This window comes from Acomys russatus, chromosome 10, assembly GCF_903995435.1.
Source record: "Acomys russatus chromosome 10, mAcoRus1.1, whole genome shotgun sequence".
NCBI lineage: Eukaryota > Metazoa > Chordata > Mammalia > Rodentia > Muridae > Acomys > Acomys russatus.
In genome coordinates this window covers 58141180-58167966 of record NC_067146.1, presented here as the reverse complement: position 1 = coordinate 58167966, position 26787 = coordinate 58141180, and the positions used below count along the sequence as shown (strand labels likewise).

Below are 26787 nucleotides of genomic sequence, written 5' to 3'. Positions count from 1 at the left end.
GAGCAGAACCCCCCAGATTTTTTTTAATGACTTCTTCCTCTTGGCTTCACCATTCCTTAAGGGGCAGCTAAAGACTTGAGTGCCTTGACATTGTCTAGTGTTGATTTCACAGCAGCAGTCCTGGGATCACCTAATACTTGCCGAGCTGGGAACAGCTTATGCACTCCTCTGCAATCATTTGTGCATCCTAAAGTGCCCCCAGTGTCTGTCTGATGCAGGGAAAGGAGTCTTAGGAACGGCTAGGGTGCGGGGAGAGACTCGTGTTAGGTATTAGACAGACATGGCCCTCTTGTTTGGCTATAAAAGCCTTTGGAACTGCTTCTTTTTTTGGGGGGTGGACTTCTAATTTAGGAGAGAAGTGAGGAATGCTGGTGCCAGAGCCATCAGGAGTTTATCTGTGTCTCCCGTACTGCCAGCTGGCTCTTAACGTTTTCTCTTTTAAGCAGCTTCTTCAATTTACTGTCAGAATTAGCTTCCTCTTTCTGCACGTTTTGGGAGGGATGAGACAGCAGGTGAGAGCAGAGCCTTGTTCGGTGGGTGTAGCTGTCAGGCGCTGTGTGAGGGTAAACCGGCTGCTCTGTATTCTGCCCTTCAGCACAGAGCACCTTGTGAAAATAAGCCAGCATGTATGTCTAGAAGAGTGAATATTTTTCACTCTTAATTTGGTTAAAGAAAGTCAGTCGTCTTCAGCCTTGGATTCCCAAAGCAGAAGCAGCAGATGACAATCCCTTATCGGACTCCCTTATGGAAGCAGGCTCACTTGCTACATTTCAGTGTGATTTCAGTTTTCAAAGTTGCAGAAAACTCTTGTGCCCAAGCATCTGTGTGTGCTTTGCCTCCTGTTTAGCCTGCATAGCCCAGGAGCAGCATGCTTCACCTCCTACTTAGTCCAAAGAGCAAATAAACACCCCTGGCATGCTGCCTGGGAGGTAGTACAGGCGTTTGGCCTTTGCCTCCCACTTACCTGCACTGCCCTGACTTCCTTCTGGCCACAATACGGAACAGCGACTGCAGTCCGCCCACGCCCAGAAGGGCAGAAGTCACCCTGTCCACAATCACTGTGCTCACCTACTGGACTCTGGACCGAGTCTCTCTGACTTTACAGACTTTGGCCTGAGAACTTGTTGCTTACACACCTGGTTCCTTAATCCCCCTCCTAGTCAAACTCCTTAGATTTATTTTTTGGTTTGTTTGTTTTGTTTTTCTAAGTTAATCTTACCCTATTTTTCATACTTCTAGGAACAACCTCTTCATTAAAAATTTTTTCCCAAAGTTTAACAATCATAGTAGAAATGAAAAATATTAAAACTTGCTTCTATGCCACTATCAGGGAGGCTTTTCCATACCAGCTACAGGTATTAACTTGTATATTTAAGGTATTATGCATGTGTATGTTGCGTTTCTTCCCATTCTTTCATGTGGATGGTCCCTATACTGTTGTCTGCTTTGATGTTTTAAGCTGGCAGCGTGTTGATAAGTGTACTGAGATAGCTTCTCTCTCAGTTGCATCAGTTGTCCACTGTGTGGATGCTTCACAGTCCATTCTCTCCCACTGGAGCTGTGGGCTGTATCTAACCCTTTGTTCTGACAGTGCTGTAAAGACAGGTTAATGAGTAAATCATTTTGTTTAACTGTTGGAGTACCTAAGGCCGACTCCCAGAAGTGGTCTGCTGGCCGCTGGGCTCAGTGGTCACCTTTGCTAAGTACTGACTCAGCATGCTCTTCATGGACCACCAGTAAGAGGAGTGTTGGTTCCTTTTTATTTTGCTAATCTAGTTGGTGGGAAATGACAGTTTACTTTTTTTTTTTTTTCACAGTTAGAAATGAAGTGGAGGTTTGAGTTAATTATGGGCCCTTTGGACATTGTCTAGGCTGGCAGGTTCTCCTGTGGGCCTTTGTAACCTTTCTTCATGTGTATAGTCTGTCAGGATTTCTTAATTACAGACTTAAGGATGTGGGCCTGGGTGGAGTGGGCTGCCAAATCATTAGTACAGAGTCAAGAAAAGTACAAAGGATGGTTTTGCTGCATTTGCTAATGTCTGAATTACAGTCTTCAGCTAATGGTGTTATTAACGTGTGGCTGCTCCAAAGCCATGAAAAATTATCTTCCTGAATGTCTCCTCCTCCTGCTCACCTCACCTCAAATACACACAGACATACAACACAGACATACACTCACACATGGGGGTGGGGGGTTGTGGGTGTGTAGGGAGAGTGAAAACAAATTAAATCATGTAGATTCCGATGATATTTCCTATAAAACCTTTTTAGGAGTCTAGAATTTTTCACATATTTGTTTCTCTACAAAGGTCATACAGGTCAAATTTGTTTATTTCTTTGGTCCTTGTATTGGGCTGTTCTGTTTGATTTTTTTAAAAATATTTTTTGTTTTTTTTTTACATATACATTTATATTATTTCACATATATAAAATAAACTGCATCAGCAAGAAGAACCATGAAACAATCAGGCGTTTTGTTAATGTTACATTTATAGTGTCTTGGCTATTTTGTATCTGGTAACCTTAAAGAAAACATCTTTCCTATCTTGGTGAGTCTAAAATTCTGAATGTAAATCAATATCTATCATATCTCATCTCTATCAACTTAAAACATCTAGACCTAAAATCATCTTAACCCCTAAACAACTAAGCTTAATTGTAAAACTAAACTATCTGGTTTTCACCTCCATCAGAGACTTGAGAAGGAATAAAATTAATTACCTGAGTAAACAGGAAGTACAGGTTAGCAGCTTCCAAAGTGAAAAAAATGACAGAGACAGTTTGCTGCCTGACTCTCTCTAAAATTGGAGGGTCATCTTCAGTCTTCTGGCCCAATATATCTGACAGACATATTTGTGAGGCAGGAGCTATTGAGGACTTGCTTATCCTGTCTTGGCAGAGTTTGCCCGTCAACACTACCTGCATTCAAGCTTGCCAATTTTTAGGCAGAATTCTGTCTGTAGCCAAAATGAGGACATTTTGCCTGGTGGCTTGTTTGCCACCTCCATAAGGAGGTTCTTTGATGCTCATCATCTTCTTTGAGGTAGGCTAGGTATTGCCAGGAGTTAACCTGTCTTATTGTCAATGAATCTTTAAAATAATAAAAACATCTTTAAATGCCATATTCTGTAGGTCTCTGGGGTTTTTGAAGAACTTATCTAACTATTTTACCTTGCCTATAAAGTCATATCATTATGTTACACCTAGGAAGTATATTCACATGATGAAAATAGACTAGTAATTGACATGACCATGATTTGATCAACTAACAATTAACTTGTATTTCTTACTTATCCTAAACAGCTTGCAATAGCACTTTCAAAGTATTGGAGGCAAACCATATATTCTACTTGAGTTGTGTGAGTACAATACTCATATATATATGTGTGTGTGTGTATATATATATATACATATATATATTTCTTGTGTATGAAGAATAATCTTAAATTTGAATTCTATACCAATGTATCAAAATTAAACTTATTTTGCATCAATATGCAAAATTTTATACCAGTGACTACCAATGAACCTTGTGAGTAACAATTAAGGCCTTAAGTTGAGGAGTAGACTCAATAATTACTTTTTGGTCCTATCATCCCTATTTATTTCTATATTCATATTCCCCCTTCTTTCTTTTCAGCCCCTATCTCCAAACCTAAGAAAGAAAGATAAAGGAAAAGAGAGACATCCCTGAGTCCAACCTTGTTTTCTCTCTGAATAAGACCAATAGTAACATATAACCAACTCCCAATGAAAATAAGCATCTATAGCCCAAGAAAGCAACTAACCAAAAACCTACTCAACCTCCCTTAAGGGAAATGGGGCATCATTCTCTTAAGGTTTCTTCTGGCTGATTTGGGACGAATAATACCTTTTAAGGGCCTAAATAAAATTGGAGAAAATGGTTAAACAAGCTAGAAGTAGCATTTGTGGACCAGTTTCTAAATGTTGAGAAATTCCAGGCTTAATAGAAGTCCTGTGTGGGACAGGTTGAAAATCTGGACCAATTGGGATCAGAAGCTTTCTTAGAAGCTGTCCTGGGAGCCATCCTGTTCTGATTAGGAACAGCGACTGAAGCACTTGGTGCTGGAACATGAAGGATACAGGATGTCAGTGTCCAGCATACTGAGAGGAGTGAATCCTGTCAGGTCTGATCCAGTGTCAGTGTCAGGTTCTTTTGCTCTTAAAACATACAATTTCTTACAAGCATTATACCATCCTAAAATTATAAATGTATGAGGTGTGCAGGATACACAGAACAATTAAGGCTGGTTCTCGGCTCTTTGTGTGTACAGAAGAAAGACATCTGTAAATCTTCATTCATGCCATACGACCTAACACCTTTAATCCCAGTGCATTGGTCAAAGCCCCAACTGAGAGAGTATATTTTGCTAGCAATAAACTTGATGATAACAGAGTACTTAAGCATGTACTAGGCATGGTCGGCATGTACTAAGACACATTCTTACTCCTTGTAGGAACATGAGGTAAGGTGCACTGGCTCCATACAGGGGAGGAAGTAGGTTTGGAAGGGTGCAGCCATCAGTGGTAGTGAGGTTTGTAGTATGAACCCACATACAAAGGATTCTGAACATGGCATACATTTCATGGCTCCATGTTGCTTGGCTTCACTATCCCTGAGAATAGCATATGAAAGTGCCACAGAGCCAGACTGGTGGTGCACGCCTGTAATCCCAGCACTCAGGGAGGCAGAGGCAGGTGAATCTCTGTGAGTTCAAGGCCATCCTGGTCTACAAAGTGAGTCCAGGACAGCCAAGGCTACACAGAGAAACCCTGCCTCAACCTCCTCCCCCAATAAAATAAAATTAAGTGCCACAGGAGAGCTGTATACCCCCAGGAGTGGGCGGTCTGCCAGCTAGGAAGGAGATAAATGATGCCTCCCTTCTTTTTTCCTTGCTATTTAATGTTTAATTCACTGAGACAAAGGCCCCAAGTTTTTTTAAATATCCAAGTGATCTTAAGTCAACAAAGCAGTTGCCTGTTTAGTAGGGAAATGGCTTTAAACAAGACATGAGCAGTTCTTTAGTAAAAACCACACTAGCTGTTATTGATTCGGGTCAGGTTAAGTATTGTGAATGCCGGAGAACTGGGAGTGAGGGCTAAGAAATGGGTGTCAAGAGAGTAAGAGGGTTGGTTACCTTCATGAGGAACCTCTGGAAAGACCTCCATGCAAAGTAATACTTCTGCCAAGACCAGCCTGAACTTAACGGTAAGCTTGGTGCTTACTGGTGAGCACAAGAAAAGAACGCGTGAGTGGCAGTCCAAATAGCCAGATGACAGGGCCGGGATGGATCTCATTGAAAGTGCCTGTCTAGTATGTATAAGGCCTGACTGCAGTGATAAACAACACACGCACCTCTGAGCCATGTGGTAGCATGAATGAGAGTGGCTCCAGCAGGCTCATGTGTGTGAATCCTTGGTCCCCAGTTAGTGGAACTGTTGAGGATGGATTAGGAGGTGTGGCCTTGGTGGAGACAGTGTGTCACTGGGCACGGGCTCGGAGGCTTCCAAAGCCCATGCTAGGCCAAGTGCCTTTTCTCCTGCATGCTGCCTCTGGATCAGGATGGAAAGCTTTATGCTGCTGCTCCAGCACCATGTTGCTGTCTGTTTACCACTGTGATGACCATGGCCTAGCCCTCTGACACTGCACGCAAGCTCCCAGTTAAATGTTTTCTTCTGTAAGTTGCCCTGGTCATGGGGTCTCTTCACAGCAGTAGAACAGTAACTAAGAAATTTGGTTTAATGAAAATGCCATCAGGACATCATAGAGAGATTCTCTGTTCACAGATAAGCTATAATGAGCTGGGAGCCTGTGCCCCAGACATGAGCTTTGTAGGACTTCAAAGGGTGAAAGTTTTGGAACTATTTTTAATTCTTGCCTTTTATTTTATTTTATTTTTTAAATTCTTGCCTTTTAAACCATTTTAAGTGTACCATAGCAAAGGCAGAACCAGATTAAAAAGAGAGGCTACCTGAGCTCAAAACACTCAGGGATCTGGCACAGATTTTGCCAAGAGAATTGTATTCGGGTGAACATTGTTGAAAGCTGAGCTCATCATCCCGTTGAGTCTGCTTTTCTTTTTGCTTCATTCGAGGTCATTTCAGGACCTTCCCTTCCCTCCATGACGTTCGACTCTGAACCCCTGAATTATCTGGATCTCCTCTCTCCCTGACACCTCCTTCTGTTCCAGGCAGCCCTGTCCCTGGTCACTTGCTAATCAGCCTCTGCCTCATGCCTGACTTTCGCACTTTACTGTCACCAGGTGATTTCTCCGAAATGAAGATCTGAAAGGTTTCTTCCTGGATGACACTCAGTGGGCTCCCCAAATCACCCCAGTCCTGTCAGTAAGAGTACTTCCTGTCCAGGTTCAGGTCCACCCTTCTTACCAGCCCTGGAGTCTTGGAATCACTTTAAGCATTTTTGTCTCAGTTTCACTACCTATAAAATGGAGGTGACAGTCGCACCTACCCCACAGGTAAACTGTAGGCTTACAAGGAGTTACTAGTGAGGTTCATTCAGCCGTGCTTGGTGTACAAACCCTCCATGAACAGTAGTTAGTAGCTGCCCTCTGTGTGGCAGGCCCAGCTGGTCTAGCCTGCTGCTTTCACATTAGCCTCACTCCACCCTTCCAGAAGGCAGCAAGATCAGTACAGAAATTAAGACAATCCAATTCGCAATCTATGTATCAGCTTCATCATCGGTTTTGAAATGTTAAATTCAGTCTTTTAATTCAGTTTTTTAAAAACTGGATTTGTATATTGTCTGGTTTATAGGAAATCATTTTTATTGCGTTTTACAACAATGGTCTTCCACAGTGAGTTGGAAATAAGTGGTTTTGTTTCTGTACACACACTCTCTCTCTCTCTCTCTGGAGTTTATTGTACACACATATTAAGCACCTATCATAAAGTTGAAGACACAAGGATGATAGTCCATTAATTTTGAGAAAGTTTTTCTGAAACTAACCAGCCTGAGTCTGTGGATTGATGACCCACTAAGAAGTGTGTGAGGCACCAGTGATGTATTTATTCCTCACTGACCTAAGGTCCCTGAAGTGAGTGAGAGGAATGGAGGTCCAGAGCAAGAAGTGTGAAGACAGTGCGAGGATGGCAAGCCTGCCTGGAGCGGGGGTTGGAGGAGTCAGGAATGCCTTAGCTGTGGTAGAAGACGGAGATGCAGGTCTTAATGTGAAGCAAGTGGCTGAAGCCTAGCTTTAACACTCCAGCCGAGTGTGGGGTTGAGCGACTTCCTCTCAAGCCCTGAGACCTTTTGTTTGTGACCTGAGGCTAGCAACATCTGCCCCTCTCAAGATTGTGCTGAGGCGTGCGCACACACGCGCGCGCGTGTGTGTGTGTAAAAAGCGCTTGACATCAGCGTTTATCAATTAGTGTAACTTTACTCTCCTTTACTCCGTCTCTGGGCACAGTGATATATTTTTCTTGTCTGCACTTACTGTGGGAAGCTTATCAACCGGTGTACTAACTACTACATTAGGCTAGGTAGTTTTGCCTATATTTTCTGTCTTCTAGATATGTTGTGTCTCTTCAGTCAGTGGCACTTTCTTTTCATTCACAGGGACAGCCATGTTTATCATGTATAAGTCTTTGTGTCTAGAAAATTTGTATTGAATTAAAATAACTGGTAATTTGGTACTTTTCAAAAGCTTCAGGAAGAATTGGTTAAAAACTTTTTGTTTGGTTGGGTTTTTTTTTTTTTGGCCTTGTAGATAGGGAAATTAAGGCACTTCTGGATAGCTTCTGATATTTGTCTAAAGTCATAAAGCTGGCAGGTAAATGGCAGAGATGGGATTAGAACCCCCATGCCTCTTATTTTCCTGGCTTTGCATTGCCTTGTCAACTCAACCCCAAGAACTGGGAGCTTTGTGGGTGTTCTCCTGGCTCAGTCCCTCCTTGTCACTTGGCTTCACCCAGCCTGGGATGGCTGAGTGGGCAAGAACCTAGCCTTAGGGAGAGCCTTCGGGAGGACCCAGCTCCCTCCCAGCTGCCCAAGGTATTTATGGGTGTGAGTCCTCCTGGAAACCTAGGGAGAGGCTGGGAATGGTGGCCAGGTGTAGCTGCCAAGAGTGGAGGAGGTGAGAGAAGGCATGGCTTCTGAGAGTGATTTGTAACTAATTAGTGTCGAGGAGGAGGAGCCAGGTCGAGCTCTGCATTGGAATGCAGGTTAAGAAGTCCAAAGTGCAGTGGAGTCTGTCACAGACTACTTTGTGGTACACAACCCTTCCTACCCTCTCTCCCTCTTTCCTTCTGCTGGGGAGCGTGTTCTTGCTTACTCACTCAGCTTGTGTTGTAACCTTTATTGTGTAGGCAGGCAGAGGGAGGGCTGAACGCACAGGAAGGCTCTGACCTTAACCCTCCTGGCTTGAACGAAGTTTAGAGTTTTTGACTTTGTGTTCTTTTAAGAGTGTTGTTCAGTTAGAACTGTAGGGAGGGAGTAGGATCCAACAGCTTAACTGAAGCAGAGGTTCCCAGGGTGTGGGTCACACACTTGTCAGTGTGGCATCATCAGTGGGGAGTGACTGAAAAAAATCACACCACCCAGCCACACCCAGACCTGTGGAGTCGGCCCTTCTGGGTATGATCCAAAGGCAGTGGCCCCGTGAAGCTCAGGCAAGGTTCAGTGTGAGAGAGAGCCTCGTAGGGCAGCCATATGTAGCTCTGTGGCCGGGATCAAGGACAGAAAAGAATCAGTCCCTGGCTGCTTAAGAGCCATGAATTACTCCGCTTGGTTTTCTCATTTGTGTATGAGGTCTAAGAGGAGCCTTTGAGCTCAGATGCATGTTCCTTGCAAACCCCTTCTTGAAACTTGCTGGGCCTTCTGTAATCTACCTGTTAAAGGAGGTGGAGGTCATACCAGAAACTTCCACATTTAAATGGCTACTACATCCTGTTGTATAAAAACAAAACAGAATGCCCTCAGAGGAAGAATGTGTGTCCTCTTTTCCAACACAGGAGATGCACAGAGTGCCCTTGCTGAGGCCTAGTGGCTGCTGGATCTAGAAAGCACTTTTTCAGAGAAGACAGGATCTTGGGATTCTGTGAGACTATTAACACTTGACCACCTTGTTATAACAGAGCCTGGGAGCAAACTGTTCTATGACGGCCATGTGAGCCTTTAGTTTTTACTAGAAACTGTTTTTGTGCTCAACATGAATTTTATGTCCTTCATATTTAAATCATCTGTGACTTTAAGGAGAGGCACTTAGGGGTATTTGCATTCGTGTGGTGTCTGCTGTTCTGGGTTCAGGGCCAAGCTGACTTATCAAGACAAGGTTTTTCTTGTCTTGAATTCCTGATCCATATGTGTTTCTCCCTCTCTCAGGACAGCAAGCAGGTTCCAGAAGAACCCAAAAGTAGACATCCCTTGAGAAGTGTTATGATCACAAACCTGCTGAAAGTTAAAAATGAAATCTCAAGGATTTAAACTTGGTTTTGAAATTTTTATGACATCTGATTGTGAGAAGCTGTGTTATTTATCTGCCCTCTTTCCCTCTCTCTCTTCCTTCCTTCCCTCCTTCCTTGTTTTTGTTGTTTCATTTTGTTTTGACAACTGTGTCTGTAGCTCACGCTGGCCTGAAACTGACTTTGTAGTCCAGGCTGGTACTAAACTATTAATTTTCTTGCCTTGGCCTGTCCAGCCCCACTCTTGACCAGGTTTGAAATCTCTAAAGAAAGTATAACTAGTTTTACAAAGAAAGAGAACAACAGTTTTAAGAGGTGCCGTGACTAGCCCAAGGATGCACGCAGTGCATGGAGAATGGACCACCTCAGACTTTTTGTGTTAGTATTTTGTTGTTGAGGGTGATGTTTGGGGGTTTCTTTCTCCTCCTCCTCCTCCTCCTCCTCCTCCTCCTCCTCCTCCTCCTCCTCTTCCTCCTCCTCCTCTTCTTCTTTTCTTTCTTTCTTTCTTTTTTTTTTTTTTGTACCTTTGAAAGACTCAGTCTTTTACTGGTCACAAGATTGTTCTGCGAAGCATTGTAAAGCCCGAGGCCCAGCTGAGTCTGCATCTACAGCACAGCGTCCAGAGAAGAGAAAATAGGTTGCAGTTCCTAAGAGCCCAGCTCACAGTCATGTGCAAGCTGCTTTATAACAACTTCAAGGACTACAGCTACCAGGACCCACTCAGTCTCAGTTCCCTGTGAGGTGCCCTTGCTGAGAGTCCAGCTGTAGTTGAAGTTCTGCTGTTGGATAATGTGTCTTTAGTTGATTGTTAACAATGAAGTCAAAGGGTTTGGTTTTGTTTCTGCTTTTGTTGTTGTTGTTGTTGTTGCTGTTATTTTCCAGAAAACAGTGCTGAAGGAGTTCAAGAGTAAATGTTGAGAAAGTGGCAGAATTAAAAGATTGGCATTCTCCGGAACGTCTCAACAGAAAAGATTCAGACAGCAGTCTGGAAAGGTGTTAGGGACAAGTCTGAAAGCCGTTCGCTAAGCAAGCCCAGCTCTTTTTCTCTCTTTGGTTATATGGCCCTAAAATGTTTTCTAATAATGTTTTAAATGTCCATTGTCAATATTAAAAAGGGTCTTGGATTTTTGGCAGCACAGAAGCCTGACAGGTAGGACTTCAGGCCCAGCCCTGCCACTTTCTACTTGTGCGACCTTGAAGAAATTACTTAACCTTTCCGTGTCTAGGTGTCCTCTACTGCAGAGTAGAAATGACTTAGTGTGAGGTGTGCGTTAATTACCAATGTCTTTATGGCTGTACTTGGCATTTCTATTGCCATTTTAATTAACTAAATCTCAATTAATGTAATTGCAGGAGCCAGGAGAGATAATGGGGGGAAGGGAGGATGCTAAAATTGTCACAGTTCAGCCTTCTGTGAATTCTCCCAGGGTAAATAATTCCCTTTAGCCCAGTGATTTAAGGTTTGTGTTTATATTGGCACTGAACTCCGCTTTTGAATTTTCTCCACATAGTGTAGTGAGAAGATCACCAAACCGCTTTAGCCCACACTGGCCTGGAACTCACTGTGTTGCCCAGGTTAGCCTCAAACTCACGGCAGTACTTCTACTACGGCTTCACAACTCCGGGACTACGGGCACAAGACACCTGTTTTAGCTAGGGCTCCTACTGCTACCACGAAGCACCATGACTAAAAAACAAGTTGGGGAGAGAAAGCGTTATCCGGCTTATGTGTCCAGATCATAATCCATTATTGGACGACGTCAGGACAGGAACTCAGGCAGGTCTGGAACCTGGAAGCAGGAGCTGATGCAGAGGCCATGGAGGCCACTGCTTACTGCCCTGCTTGCTTGCTCATGGCCTGCTCAGCCTGCTTGCTTATAGAATCCAGGACCACCAGCCCAGGGGTGGTCTCACCCACAATGCACTGGGCCCTCCCTCACTGATCACTAATTGAGAAAATGCCTTCCAGCTGGATCTCACGGAGGTGTTTCCTCAGCTGGGGCTCCTTTCTCTCTGAGGACACTAGCTTGTGTCAAGTTGCCACACAAAGCCAGCCAGTCACCACCATTCACCCCTTAAAACATAACTCTTTGTCATAGTTACTGTTCTATTGCTGTGAGGAGGCATTATGACCAAGGCAACTTAAGGAAGAAAGCATTTAATTGGGAGCTTGCGTGCAGTGTCATAGGATTAGTCCCTGGGCATCAGGATGGGAAGCAGACAACATGGTGCTGGAGCTGCAGCTGAGAGCTTTACAGCCTGATCTGCAGAGAGAGGGGGGGACAGCAGAGACAGAGACACAGAGATACTGAGACAGAAACACACACACAGACAGACAGACAGAGAGAGAGAGACAGAGACAGAGACAGAGACCAGAGATAGAGACACAGACACACACACACAGAGACAGAGAGACACAGATAGAGACAGAGAGACACAGACAGACAGACACACACACACACACACCGGGCGGGGGGGGAGAACTTTAGCATCCTCCCTTCTCCCATTATCTCTCCCGGCTCCTGAAATGACATGGCGTTTTACTTGTAATTATAATGACCTGTCTATGCCTCAGTGTCCTCGTTCATCAGCTAAAGTTAATACCTAGGATGTGGGGTTTTTAAACCTCAAAGGCCATCCCCAGTGACACATCTCCCCCAACAAAGGCTACCCCTCCTAATCCTTTGCAAACAGTTCCACTGACTGGGAGCCAAACATTTAAACATCTGAGCCTAAGTGGGCTGTTCTCATTCAAACCACTACACTGTCATATTAATCTTCCAAGAGGTGGTAGATACAGTCTCTGCTTAAAGTGTTTTCCATGGGTGGAGATAAAGGTCAGGAGGAAAGAGGTCAGAGCTCCATGCTAAAGACCAATGATGCTTATAATTTCTGTGGAAAGGGGCCCCCTATGCATAAGCATTAATTAATTCATATTTATATTTTACAGTCATGTCATTTCCGTTCTGTTGCAGAAGGAAAAAGACTCTTTTCTGGAGAAACAAGATTTTTTTTTTTTTTCTTGTTCTAAATTGCAACCTTTTCCTCCTATAGGTTCATATGGGAAGGTCATTGGGTGAGCCTCTTCTCTGTTTCCAGCTGGCCTTTCTGGTGAGTATAGTCTTTATATATGATTTGTTTCATGTGTTAGCCTTGGAATAATTAAAGCATGCTATTTAATTTGGATTTAGTGACTAATTGCCCAGGAAATAGCAGCTACCTAAAACAGTCTTCCCTTGGTAAGGGGTCCAACATTGGTAGAAGGGTAGATAGATTCAGCAGTCTCCTGTTGGGGATTGTGAGCAGAATTCTAGGATGTTACTGCAGAAAGACCTTTTTCAAAAGAAGAGTGAGCCGAGGTTCAGTTTTGCCCAGTTCCAGGACTCCCAGACCAGCTGTGGGTGCCAACAATTACAGCCTAGTAGTACAGATGCAGTCCTGAACTGCCTGTTCTGCCTAGTGTGGGAGCCACCTGTCCCACATGGCTCTCGAAACACCAGAAATACGCTCAGTGTTACTAAGACACTGACTTCGTTGCTCTTTCACACGCTACCAACATAGAATTTAAATGTGTGTAGTTGCATGTCCATGTTGGCCAACAAGGAAGCATGAGCCCTCGCCTCATGCACCTCACTGTGGTCAAGTGAGAGGCTGAACCCTTTTCCCCTTTCAGAAGGCAGCTCTTGCCCAATGAGACTGGACTGGAGCTCTCTGAGGCCCCACTTTGGGTGTTTTCTACTAGACCTGCTTTCTACTTGTCATCATAATGACCTGTCTGTGCCTCTGTTTCCCCGAGTGTCAGCCCACATTAACCCCCTATCCTGTCCCTCCCTCTCAGAGATGTCGAGGGAAGCTTGAGCTTAAAAATTCATGGGAGGAGCTTCCCTCACAAGCTTCTTTATTTTCTTCTCAAAAAGTCTGTGGTGCCCGAAGCGTCTCCGTTTGGGTAGGTTTTCTTTTCTCTAGGACAGTGTAGGTGGATGAACTTGGTGTTCCCCGGTGATGTTCATCATGGGACCATAGACTCACACAGCTCTCAGCTCATGGGAAACATGAGCTAGAAGGCAGAGTGCTGATGAACAAAGCCTATTCCACCAGTGAGTACTAATGTTCAACTACCATCGCTGAGGTGGGCATTCCCTAACCTGTGCCCCCAGGGAGCTGTGTCATCTAAGAAACCAAGGCAGATGGCATTCTGCTGGGGATTTTCTTAGGGTTTCTGGTGCTGTGATAAAACACTATGACCAAAAGCAGCTTGAGGAAGAAAGGGTTTATTTCAACTTATAGGTTTTAAGGTCCATCATCCAAGGGAAGTCAGGGTAGGAACTCAAAGCAGGAACCTGGAGGCAGGAACTGATGCAGAGGCCATGGCGGAGTGCTGCTTACTGGTCTGTTACCCATGGCTTGTCCCTTTCTTAAATACCATCGAAAACCACAATGGGCTAGACCCTTCCGTATTAATCACAAATCAAGAAAATGCCCCACAGGCTTGCCTATAGGCCAATCTGGTGGGGCATTTTCTCAACTAAGGTCCTCTTCTCCTTTTTCTCTTGGCGGCTTTCTCATCTTTAGCTTCGCTAAGTCTCAACTGAAGTATTTGGCACAGTGTGTTCTTCAGTAAGAAAAAGCTCTCATGTGCTGATTTTGACGCAGCTTCAGTGGCTCTCAGACCTTTTTTTCCAAGAGAGGGTTTTTTAGATGCTAGGACACAGCATCAATCAGCAGTTTTCACCGCCTTCAGGACTGTGCCACTCAGATTTGACAAGATAGCGTCCTCTGCATAGCAAGACAGGACAGCAGCAAGCTGGGACCAGGCAAGCAGGCACCTTAGCACTTCTGCAGTGTTTGCTCAAAGCAGTAAGGTAGCATAATTGAAACAGCACCTGTGGGACCCCTGGAGTGTTACCCAGTATGGCGTGGCATAGCTGTGGACGCTCCTGGAAACCCCAGGAATATTACTTTTATTACACGAGAGTCTGCTTTTTATTATTGTTTATGGGTGTCTTTTAATTCTTCAATGACACCACCAAAAATTGTAGTGCATATAACAATGACAAAGGGACATTAGGCTTCATGCTTTGTGTTGGATTTTCTGTGGGTTCTGAAGATCTATAATGTATATTCGCTGTGGTAACATTCTACACAATAGTTGCCCCGGAAGTCCTCTGTTCTGCTGTTCATGCTTCCTCAGCTCATAGCAACACAACCACTAATGGTTCCTCTGTCTTCATAGTTCGCCTTTTCCAGAATGACAACTAATTGAAATTGCTATAATATATAACCTTTCAAAATGGTTTATTTTATTTAGTAATATGCACTAGATACTAATCACTTCGCAAGGGACGTTCAAGTTGCTTTCAGGCTTTGGCAATTATGGACAAACTGTACAGACATCCATACACACATTTCTATCTAAACAAAAGTTCTCAGTTCGTTTGAGTAAACGCCGGAGGACGCCATTGCTGGATTGTGTGACAGGGCTGTTATGAGAAATGACCAAAGTGCCTGGGCTGCTGTGAATGTCTGTCACCAGCTGCTGCCTCCCTGTATGCTCGTCAGCTTTTGGTAGTGTTGGAGTTGGGGATTCGGGCCATTCTAGTAAATGTGCAGTAGATCTGATTGGCTTATGGTTGAAAAGCACTTAAGTACTCGGCCCAAATCCAGGGCGTTGGAGCCACTAGGTAAGCGTTGTACTGTTTACTGTTGATTTCTAAGAAAATTTTCTTTTTGCTATTAGGTCTTTATCAGAAGTTTCTTTTGCAAATATTTCTGTTCAGCCCGTGGTTTCTCTTTCTGTTCTCATGCATGGCGTTAGGGAGAGCAGTTCGTTATCTTTTCACTTTAACAAAGGGAAGCTCATCAGTTGTCTTTTACTTCTGAGAATCCATTGCTGCTCCGGTCATCATTTGTTTTCCTGTTGCTGTGGTAGTCCATCAGGGTGGCAGGAACTGGAGGCCATTGGTCATATCACTTGCAGAGTTTGGAACAGAGAGCACTGAGTGCACGCGGAGAACACATGCAATCCGGATCCCAGGCCGGGGAGCGGTGCCGTCTGCAGGGGCCAGGTCTTCCCACTTCCATTACCTCAACCAGGATAGCCAAGAGCATTCCCCGCAGACGCGCCCGGTGTCCCTTCTCCAGGGGATTTTGGGTGCTTCCAGGGTCTCAGTTGGCGTTAGCCATTAAGATACCCAAGTCCTCTCACATGTCCCTAGGTTGTTTTTCAGTTTCTAGTTTTTAAGTCTACGGTTAGGCCTGTCATTGGTATTGACTTCTTGTAAGGTTGTGAAGGCTGTGAGGTCCGTGCCTGGTTTGTTTTTTAATGGTTTTGTTGAGAGGATTCTCTGTGCCGTTGCCCTTACGTACTTCTGATTAGCAGACTGTACTTATGTCCACCTGTTTCTGCCTCTCTTTCCGTTGTTCTAACTACATTTCTGCTGGGGTTATGCTGACTTGATTACTGTAGGCTTATACTCTAGTTCTTGCAGTCAGACTCAGTCCTCCAAATGTGTTATTTAATAGTGGTTTGACTATTCCAGGCCTTTTGCTTCTCCGTTGTAAACTTTAGAATCAGTTTGTTAATGTATGAAGTAATTCAGGAGATATCTGTGATTGCATTGAATCTGAAGATGAAGTTGCAAAGAGCTGCAGTCGTGAGGACACTGGGGAGTTTGTCTGCCTGTGAACACGGACTGTGCATTTACGCAGTCCTTTGATACATTTTGTCGTAATTTTATAGCTTTCCTTATACAGTGCTTATAGATTGTTTATAGCTCAGCATTTCACTTGGGGGTGCTAATATAAATGGTAATGTGTATTTTATTTGAAATTAAACATAATTGCTGCTGCTACACAGAGAAGCAGAAGCTTGCTGGGTTGGCTGTGTGTCTAGCAACCTCACTGTGGCCATGTAACAGACTCAAGACAATTTTTTTGTTATTTTTTTCATATTTATAGATGATCATATCGTATGTGGACAAAGCTTTACTCTCTTCTCCATTTATCTTGTGTGTATCTCTGAGTGTATGAGGGGCCGTGGATACACATATACACAGACTTACACTTTAAGGTCAGAGGACAATTATGGAGAGTCAGTTCATTTCTTTCTACCCTATTGGTTCTAGAGATCAAACTCAGGCAGGCAGTATTGGTACCAAGTATCGTTACCATCTCACAGGTTCTGTTTATTTTTTATTTGCCTTTCTGGTTGTATTAATTAGCACTTTGAATACAATGTTGAAAGCATTGGCAGTTTATCATCAGATGAATGGATAAAGAAAATGTCATTTATATACAGTGGAATCATATTTTGCTCTAAAGAAGTGAAAGAAGGCAGACTCAGATTTTGCATGTTTTTTCATATGTAGAATCTAGATTTAAATTTATGTATAAACAAATACACATACATGTGTGGGGTGTGAAAATAGGAAGGAGAACTATAAAATGGAAACAGTAGACCTAAATGAAAGAGAAGGAGCAAGAAAGAAAAATTAAGATAAAAATTCAAAGGAGGAATGAGCGGTGAGATGGATCATGGGTTAAGAGCGCTCACACAGGACCTGAGCTGGGCTCCCAGCACCAACTGCCTGCAGTTCTAGCTTCAGGCAGTGTAACATGCTCTTCTGGACTCCATGGGCCCCATGTGCGCGTGCGCGCGCACACACACACACACACACACACACACATACACACGGACCTCACATACATGCACCTCACACACACACATACACCCATGCACCTCACACACACGCATGCACTTCACATGGACCACACACACACACACACACACACACACACACACACACATACACCCATGCACCTCACACACACATACACACACACGGACCTCACACACACATGCATGCATATTCCACACACACATGCACCTCACACACACACACACACATGCATCTCACACAGACCTCATACACAAACACACACACACACACATGCACCTCACACACATGTACCTCACACACACACAAGCACCTCACACAGACCTTATACACAAACACACAAACACACACACACATGCACCTCACACACATGTACCTCACACACATGTACGTCACACATACACAAGCACCTCACACACATGTACCTCACACACACACACATGCACTTCACACACACACATGCACAAACCTTACACACACACATGCATGCACCTCACATGCGCGCGCGCACCTCACATGGACCTCACGCACACACATACACACCCACACATCACACACACACACACACACACACACACACACACACACACACCCTCCCTCTCAAGCAAAAATGAGTGAAATCCTTCAGAAGAGAAGAGCCGTGGTGAGAGCATCCGCCCTTCTCTAACGTTAGGAGAGCTTTGTGTTTAACCAGTAAACATTCTGTCAGCTGTGCAGTTTTTGAGGTATTCTTGTTTCTGTTTCTTGGAGGTTTTTAGGGAGGTTGTTTTGTGTTTGTCTTTCTGAGATGGGGGTCTCAGCACACTCAGGCTTGGAGCCCTCACACAGCCGAGGGTTGCCTTGAACTACAGCTGCCCTTCTACCCTAGTTTCCCAAGTGCTGGACTTAGCGCCGTCACCACCTCATGGCTGCTGTATGGTTTTATAGGCGTGCCTTGCCATCTGAGGGTGTTTATTACCAGCTAACAGCATTTTTATAAATGTTGTATTTTCCCCAAGTGCCTTTACTGCTGAAAACCCAATATGCTATCATAGTTTGTGTGTCAGAAGCCTATTCTGTGTTACATAGATGTGTCACATGAATATTTTCTGACACAAACATAAGCCTTTTTGTGAATAATATATTTTGATGTCTAATTTTGTAACATTATTTGTAAACAAATCTATTTTCTATTATTATTACTGAATTAGTGTTGAGTGGGAACCATATGTGTGTCTTCCCATTAACCCAACCAGAGATCTCAACCCTGAGAAAATGTGCATGTTTCATGTGAAGCAAAGCACAGAAGCCATGCAGCAATGTTTCTACCTATGTCAGTCTCTTAATTTTTTTTATTTTCTTAATTGATTAAAAGTTTAGAATTTTTGAGAAATAATTAAAGCATATTTTAATAATTTAGTCATCCTTTAATGCAAAATATTAGTTGTCTCTCTTCTGAACCTCCAGTAGCTTTTTTTTTTTTTCCTTGTTAGCCTCAGTCTCCATGACTAACATTTAAAAATGCCAGATCTAAACCATTCCACTAGGAAACTCATAGTCAACATTTTAGTGTCTGCAGTTTCTTAGGCCTGATAGAAATAAAGACTTTAAATATCATTGGCTTTTAATGTCAGTCTCAAGTTCAACAGTTAATTCCTGATTTGGCTTGGCCTGGCTGAGGACCTAGAATAGCAGGTTTTAGAAAGAACTAGTGGGCAGGGCAGGTGAGGGGTGCATCATGGTAGGAAGAAAGAGAACAGTCATGAGCTATGGCCTCTACACATGAAAGTCATATTTCTATTTCTCATTTTTCCTAACGCATAAACACACACACACACACACACACACACGTTGCTTCGTGTTAGCAAAGGATTGTGTTTAAGGTTGGCATATGGCAATGCTTTTCCAGGGTCGTACTCCAAGGTGGGTTTCTCATCGGTGTTGGGTTAGGCTGGGTTGGGCTGCATGCTTTTAGGAATGGCAGGTGGCAGAGGTGGGCTCACTGTTTTCTGGTTGTCGATGCAACATGACCAGTTATTTCAAACGTTCCTGCCATGGTGAACTGCAGCCTTGAACTGTGGGCCAAAGTAGTCCCTTTCTCCCATAAGCTACTTTTGTCAGGGCACAGTATATTACAACGTCAGGGACATAAGCCACGTGGGACACAGTGGGGTGTGTCGCAGCAAAGTGGGGGGACCCCGTTGTAGCTTCCAGGGGCTGATGACAACGTTAGGTAGAGGCTGGTGGTCTGCTAAGAATACATTTGAACACTTTTCATGGTCACAAGGATGTAAGTTTGGACACAGGCATGGCCTACGGACGGCTCTACTCAGGTCTGCAACATATTAGCTCTCCACAGTCACAAAGTTCAGTCAGTTGTCCTTGTAGAATCATAACCACATGTGGGCCTTCTCTTTTCTTCTGGAAACTCATTTATGACTTCATAAAGTTGCTGTGAGGGTAAAGTAAATGTGAGTATAAAGCAAGTTCTTCAGCTGGCGCGCTGTGAGGGCTATGCCTCGGGAGGCTTGCATGCACAGTAGGCAAGAGCCCGCGTGACTGCTGCTGCTGCTGCTTCAGCTGGAAGCTCCAGAACCTTCTGGATGCTCTTCCACCTTCAGTGCTCTCACCTTCCTCTAGATCCAGTGCTTTCCACCCACTGTCTTGATTGCATAAGGAGAAAAGTTGAAGAAATTTGAGTTCAATAATTTAGGTAAGTGGTGGAAATGCCTTCCTAAAGGTTACTTTAATACCAAAAATAAAATGTAATGGAGTTGGGCTGTGCTTAGGAAGGCTGTAGACCACAGCGGTGCCCAGGACTCCTTGTGTCTTGTCCTGCCAAGAACCAGTTCCCTCCATGATAATATAGCCCCATGTCTCTGCGTCTTGTTCACATGGTTCACGTGTTCTTCTGAAGCTCATCTCAGACTATCTCCTAGTTCCTCCAGCTTTTCCTGGCAGAGCAAGCCTGCCTCCTGCCTGGTGTGCCCCTCGGGGCCCCTCCATCTGCCTCCACAGCCCGCTCACCCATTTAGAACGGGCTGGCTGAGCATCTGATGTGTTAAGAGGTTTAGAACAAGGCTACACCTGGGAGAAGGACACACAAAGTGGAATTGGGAAGCCATGCTCATGCTGCCTAGACTGGGCCGGAGGGGAGGGTGTGCCTGGATGTGGAGGCCGCCTGGGGCAGGGCTGTCCTACTGGCTGCGAGGGACCCAGACAGTCAAAGGTACAATATAGCACTGCTCACTTTGTTTTGATTAATCTTTGTGTGTATAAAAGTGTGTTTATGAATGTGTATATACACGTGTGTGTGTGCGCGTGTGTGCATGTGAAGGCCAAAGGATATTAGATGTCTTCCTCAGTTACTTTATCTGTCATAAAACACCATGACCAAAACAACTTGAGAGGAAACTTTATTTGGTTTACACTTACAAAGCACAATTCTTTGTGGGGTTTTATTTTGTTTTGTTTTGTTATTTAATTAATTTATTCTGATTACGTCTCAATTGTCTTCCCATCCCTTGGACCCTCCCATTCCTCCCTCCCTCCTGCTTTCACCCTTTTCCCCTCCCCTATGTCTGTGAATGAGGGGAACTTCCTCTCCCTGTATATGCTCATAGGGTATCAAGTCTCTTCTTGGTAGCCTGCTATCCTTCCTCTGAGTGCCACCAGGCCTCCCCATCCAGGGAACGTGGTCAAATATGGGGCACCAGAGTTCGTGTGAAAGTCAGTCCCCACTCTGCACTCAACTGTGGAGAATGTCCTGTCCATTGGCTAGATCTGGATAGGGGTTCAATGTTTACTGCACGTATTGTCCTTGGTTGGTGCCATAGTTTGAGCAGAACCCCTGGGCCCAGATCCACCTGTCATAATGTTCTTCTTGTAAGTTTCTAGGACCTTTTGGATCCTTCTATTTCCCCATTCTCTCATACTTCTCTCACCTAGAGTCCCAGTAGGATGTCCTCACAACTATCCCAATTTCCTGGTAAATGAGGTCTTTCATGGGACATGCCAAGAGCATGTCCAATTATAAGTGAGTATATACCATATGAGTCTTTCTGCTTCTGGGTTAACTCACTCATGATCATTTCTAGTTCCTTGCATTTGTCCACAAATTTCAGGATTTCCTTGTTTTTGATAGCTGAGTAGTATTCCATAGTGTAAATGTACCACAGTCTTTTTATCTATTCTCCTTTGAGGACTACTTAGGCTGTTTCCAGGTTCTGGCTATTTATGAATAAGGCCACTATGAACATGTTCTTTGTAAGTTAGGACAGGAACTCAGACAGGGCAGGAGCCTGGAGGCAGGAGCTGATACAGAGGCCATGGAAGCTTACTGGCTTACTCCCCATGGCTTGTTCAGCCTGTGTTCTAGAATCACCAAAGGGATGGCCCCACCCACAATGGGCTGAGCCTTCCTCCATCAATGACTAATTAAGAATCTTATGGAGGCATTATTTTCAACTGAGTCTCCTTCTGCTCCAGTGCCTCTAGCTTGTGTCAAGTTGACATAAAACCAGCCATCACACTCTTATTTTTTTGGAACAAAGTCTAACTCTCCTACTTGGCAAGACTAGCTGCCCAGCAGGCTGGAAAGATCCTCTGTCTCTGTGTCTCAGCACTAGGATCACTGGCACACCAGCACAGCTGCTTGTTACATGGGAGCAGGGTGGGGATGGGGGGTATCTGAAGTCAGGTCCCTATGCTTGTGTGACAGGCACTGTACCCACTGACTGTCCATCTCCTCAGCCCATTTTGTCATGCCCATAATATGATCTTAATACTCCACTTTTGAAGAAACACTGGTTCTAGAGAAGAGATGCAAGGACAGAGTATGCCCAAGGCTGATGCCAAGAGCATTGGCTCTCAGGTTTGATAGAGAGTGGAGTGGCTGGCTAGAAAACAGGGTGGGGCCAGCCAGACTGTGGGAACTAAGTGGTTTTACCAGTATGTCTTGAGCATCTGGCCTCTCGTTTCTCCATCTGGCCTCATTATCAGTGCCCTGTGTCCCACAGGTGTGTCCGTCCCTGTACTCTGTGTCCTCCTGTGACTTAGCTCCACTGTAGACTTGTGTATGCTTTTCAAAGCCCTCCGCCTTTGCAACCTCAGCGCTAGTTTCCATGGTACCTTGGGCTGGATGCCCTGTGGGCACCTTCATATCAGCTCACCTTTCTGATCACCCAGACTTGGAATCTTGGAGTGACACGAAGCGTCTTTCTTTCTTTCTTTCTTTCTTTTTTTTTTTTTTATTAATTTATTCTTGTTACATCTCAATGGTTATTCCATCCCTTGTATCCTCCCATTCTTCCCTCCTTCCCATTTTCCCCTTATTCCCCTCCCCTATGGCTGTTCCTGAGGGGGATTTCCTCCCCCTGTATATGCTCATAGGGTATCAAGTCTCTTCTTGGTAACCTGCTATCCTTCCTCTGAGTACAACCGGGTCTCCCCCTCCAGGGGACATGCGTCTTTCTTATTCTGTTAGGAAAGAGCACCGCTGGCAGCTCTGCTCACTGCTCTGACACTCCAGCAGTCTGACAACGTTCCTCCTCCCTCTCTGCCCATTTCTTCCGTTTCCTGCACCTGTCCCCCACCCCACTCCCTTCCTTTTTTCTCTCTTTTCCTTGTTCCAAGCAATATTTATTAGGCCGAGAGCTGTATCCCTTCCCCACATGGATTATTTCATTAGATGCTCACAACATCTGTGAGAAGTTAGTATCAGCATCACTCCAGAACTCTGCAGTGCAGGAAAGTAAGGACCAAATGGGATGTACAACTTGTCTAGCATTAGATTAGGGACAATCTGAGTTTTGTCTACCATCCTTCCTCAGGACCAGATTAAGTCATTCAGCTGGGGTCCACATTGGTCTCTGTTGTCTTCCCTTCTGTGTGGTTTCAGAGCTTGCTTACTCTACTCTTCCCACAGCACAAATGTGACCCTGTCACTTTGCAGAGTACCTCAGTTAGCAACCCCTCTCCTAGCTGAATTTTCTGCCATTCCCTGTGTAAACACTCCACCCAGGCCATATCTTCTGCCATTTTGATGACACTGGTTTATGAAAAACAACATGAGTTTGGTGGTTTGGAGAGCCTGGGTTGACCCTAGAATTGCTTCCTGTCTGTTGCCGAAAGAGGTAGTTAATTTCTCTGAGTTGTTCTGTCCATTTTGTGTGTGTTTCCTGCATGTTTTCTCCTGCTAGTCTTGCATGAGGGATTCCAGTGTTCAGAGCTCCCAGGGGGCCCATTTGCTCACCTTTGACTTCCTGCTAGACTGTGTCAGGTGACCCGTGTGGAGTGCAGTCTGCGTGGTGTAAGGTGCTAGTTCCCCAGAGCTGCTTTCTTCTGCTTTGCCAAAGCTCCCTGCAGCTTACTAACTTTTTGTTTCAGCTTCTTCCAGCCTTCTGTCCTTCCTCCTCCTCTTCCTCCTCCCCGCTTCTTCTTCTTCGTGTGAACATGTGTCACAGCCCTAGTATAGAGGTTGGAAATTTCTCTGTGAAGTCAGTTCTCACCTCGTGCCTTTATGTCAGTCCTGGAGATCAAACTCAGGTGGTCAAACTTTCAATGTTAGGCGACAGAGCCATCTTACTCGCTCCACCTTTACGTCATCTGGATGACTGACCTGAAAAGCTGTCCAACTCACTGAAGCTTTCCAGATCGTCCTCACTGAATAGAATTGTGTCATTTATGAATGAGTTCAGACATTCTCGCTAAATAGTTTAAAAAGCAGGTGTGTTGCTGAGGGTGGTACACAAACCCGAAGTCATCTCTGATCCCTTCAAGGGATCCACAAGGTCAGATGTGTTTCTATGATAATATTAAGATACTACTTGGTATTTTTCTCTGTGTTGACATTTGGAATATGCAGTAGTCACATTCATTACAACTTTATGCTCAGAGTGAAAAAGAAATGTTACTTGAAGCAATAAAAGTTACTTAACTAAGCCTCATTTCAAAACACATCTTCTGGATCTACCATGTGAAACAATGACAGATAAAGCTGACTGTCAAGCCTGGTGTCTCAGGGAAACACTCCGATTATTTTAGTTGCACACGTAACTAGCCCCATTTTATTGGTTTCTCCAGTGTGCTCTCTGTTCTGCATCTCTGGTGCCCCTCAGGTTTCACTGTGACAGCAAGCATTGGGCAGGATCCCACTCATCTTTTCCTGCCTGTATGACTTCAGCCCTAGCTAGGTACTACCACTGTCCCGGGTCACAGTGATGCTGATGGGAGGGCAGCAGTGGAAGAGTAAGCATGTCAATGATCCCAGCTTTTTGTTTTCAAGACTGAGTATACTGTACAGAGTTCTTTCATCTTTTGGTCTCTTAAACTTCCTGACACTTTTAAAAATTGAAAATCCCCATGAGGTTTTTATTTAGCCTAATCTGTTGAAATATATAGTAACCATTGGCATATGCTATAAGAAACTGAATTTGGGACGTTTAAAAGTGTTTAATACATTTTTATAACGATTTTCATGGGGTCGAACCCATAGACAAAGAACCACAGGCAACTAATGAATGCTGATAGGGAAAACGTCCTTCCCAGGGATGAGGCCCCCTGATTCCCTGTCCAATAACAAGTGGTCAGCCCCGAATTACAAGTGTGTTTAATAATGCTAGTGAGATAACTTATGGTAGGCAGCCCCTAGATAGCTTCAGGATGAGGGTTGGCCAAGCACAACAACAAAACAGAACACTATGGCAAGAATAGAGCATTGTGATAGAAGTCCAAACACTCTAACCTTTTGGGAGGGAAAAGGTTATGGCGGCTGGTGATCTTAATCAGGCAGCCTTGCTTGTGTAATGAAGCCTCCATAAAAAACGGAAAGGAGTAATGTTTGGAGAGCTTCCTGGAAGTTGATGCCCCTGGAAAGAGCGTGGTAGTTCCTTATCTCTTTGCACATGTCCTGTTGTAACTACCCATTCCTTCATCTGGTCTTCCTCTCTGTCCTTTTTAGTATCCTCTTAATAACCCGAGAATGTTCTCTGAGCTCTGTGAACGGCTCAAGCAGATTAATTAACTGAAGACAGGGGTTCTGAAAAGCCTGTTTCTAGCCAGTCAGTCAGAAGCACGGCTAAAAGTACTTGGGGCTTTTTGCCTAGAATCTGAAGTCTTAGGGAATATGCCTAAGTATGGGAGACAATGCCTTATCCAGACAGACAGTGTCAGAGTTAAGTGAAGTCAAAGGGTATCCGCTTATTTGCTGGTGCACACAGCAAGGCCCTTGTTCATCTGGCTTCAGATATCTGGGTTGAACTGTTGCAGACACCAAGACTGATTTTCTTTCCTGTATTTTCAGAAGCCCACCATCAAAGGCTAGGTTTGGTTTTGTTGTTGTTGTTTGTTTGTTTGTTTTTTAATCCATAGTACCACAAAAGAAAAAGAGCCCTTTTTGTTCTGGTGGTTCAGGAGGAACAGTGGCTGTTGCCCTAACTCATGTGTGTCTTTCTCCTACCTCTACCCCAAAGGCACAGGCTGATGACAAGAGCCCTTACATCCAAGGCAGCTCTCACCTCAGCCAAAGCAACAGCTCTGTGTACTCAGAGTCTTTATGTGAAGTGGGAATAGAAGATGTGAATGACACTGAGGTCAGGGGACACATAGGGCGGGATCTCCGAGTGACCATGACTGCGGGAAAAGCTTTCTAATTAATGATGTGTGCACTTACGGTGCATCCCCTCACCACCACCACCACCACCACCACCACCACCACCACCACCACCACCACCACAGGTAGCCCTAGGGCTGGACTGTTTTTTTTTTTTCCTCCACTCATTTTCAAGGTTAGAATCTCTTCTGATAAAGTATGGAAAGCTTAACTGGAAATTATTTGAATAAAGTCAGTTTGGGGGAATTTTCCAAAATTCAGAGCTTAAAAAAGGGACTTTTCTGTTGGGCTTCCTTAGATCCTGATGCGGTTTCATTTGTGTGCTGTTCTTACTTGAGTTGGTGTCTTATTTGCACGTTTGTCTAAGTCACAGTTTTGTGCTGCCTTAGTTCTGTTCAGCAACAGGGTGGCCTCCTGCACTGACTGGTGCCCGCGGAAACCTTAAAGGAGAGAGTTTCCATCCCCAGTGTTGGTCTTCACGGCAGGACAGGTTAGGTATTATTAGAAAAAATAATCAGAGAATTTACTTTGGTGGACATGATTTTTTATATCTGGTATTTTTTTTTTAAACTCATAAGCTGGAACTTAGAGAACAGTGAGCCAAGACGGGGGCTGAGTTGCCTGTTCCTGTCAGCCTTGGCCAAGTGTTAGCTTAAAGCAACCAACTTTCCCTATATAAAAAGTCTGATAATTATAACGGTCTCTTCTCACTGTGTTCATGAGAGGAACTAAATTTTCATGCCTCCAGCAAACATGATTAGTGCCTGCTCTCTGTTTCATACACTGTAAAATGGTACTGCAAAACCAGGTTGAAATGGCATTCATAGGAAGACGCTTGTAAAACATGCTTGCATTACGGTAGAACACCCAGGAAGCAGCACTGTTGCTGCTGTTACTTTTGTATGCAAGTTTAGAACATCTTGAGTAAGCCAGAATTTACCAAGAGAAGGGTGACACGGAGTGCCAGCCCAGCAAGGCCTGTGTCGCTGGGGAACAGAGAGCCTAGGGTGTCTGCATCTGTAGTCAGCAATGAATGCATGGGCTTTCACACAGCCTTAATTCTTGTGAGGCCTTCAGACA

General features: G+C 44.4%; 1 protein-coding gene across 1 annotated transcript in view; it reads left to right on the top strand.

The window, feature by feature from the left end:
• Positions 1–26787, top strand: part of Gng12 (G protein subunit gamma 12) — a 111219-nt gene that overhangs the window by 6826 nt on the left and 77606 nt on the right. Inside the window, exon 2 of the mRNA XM_051152242.1 lies at positions 12496–12552. The gene's annotated coding sequence lies outside the window, so the exon portion shown is untranslated. The remainder of the gene's footprint in view (positions 1–12495; positions 12553–26787) is intronic.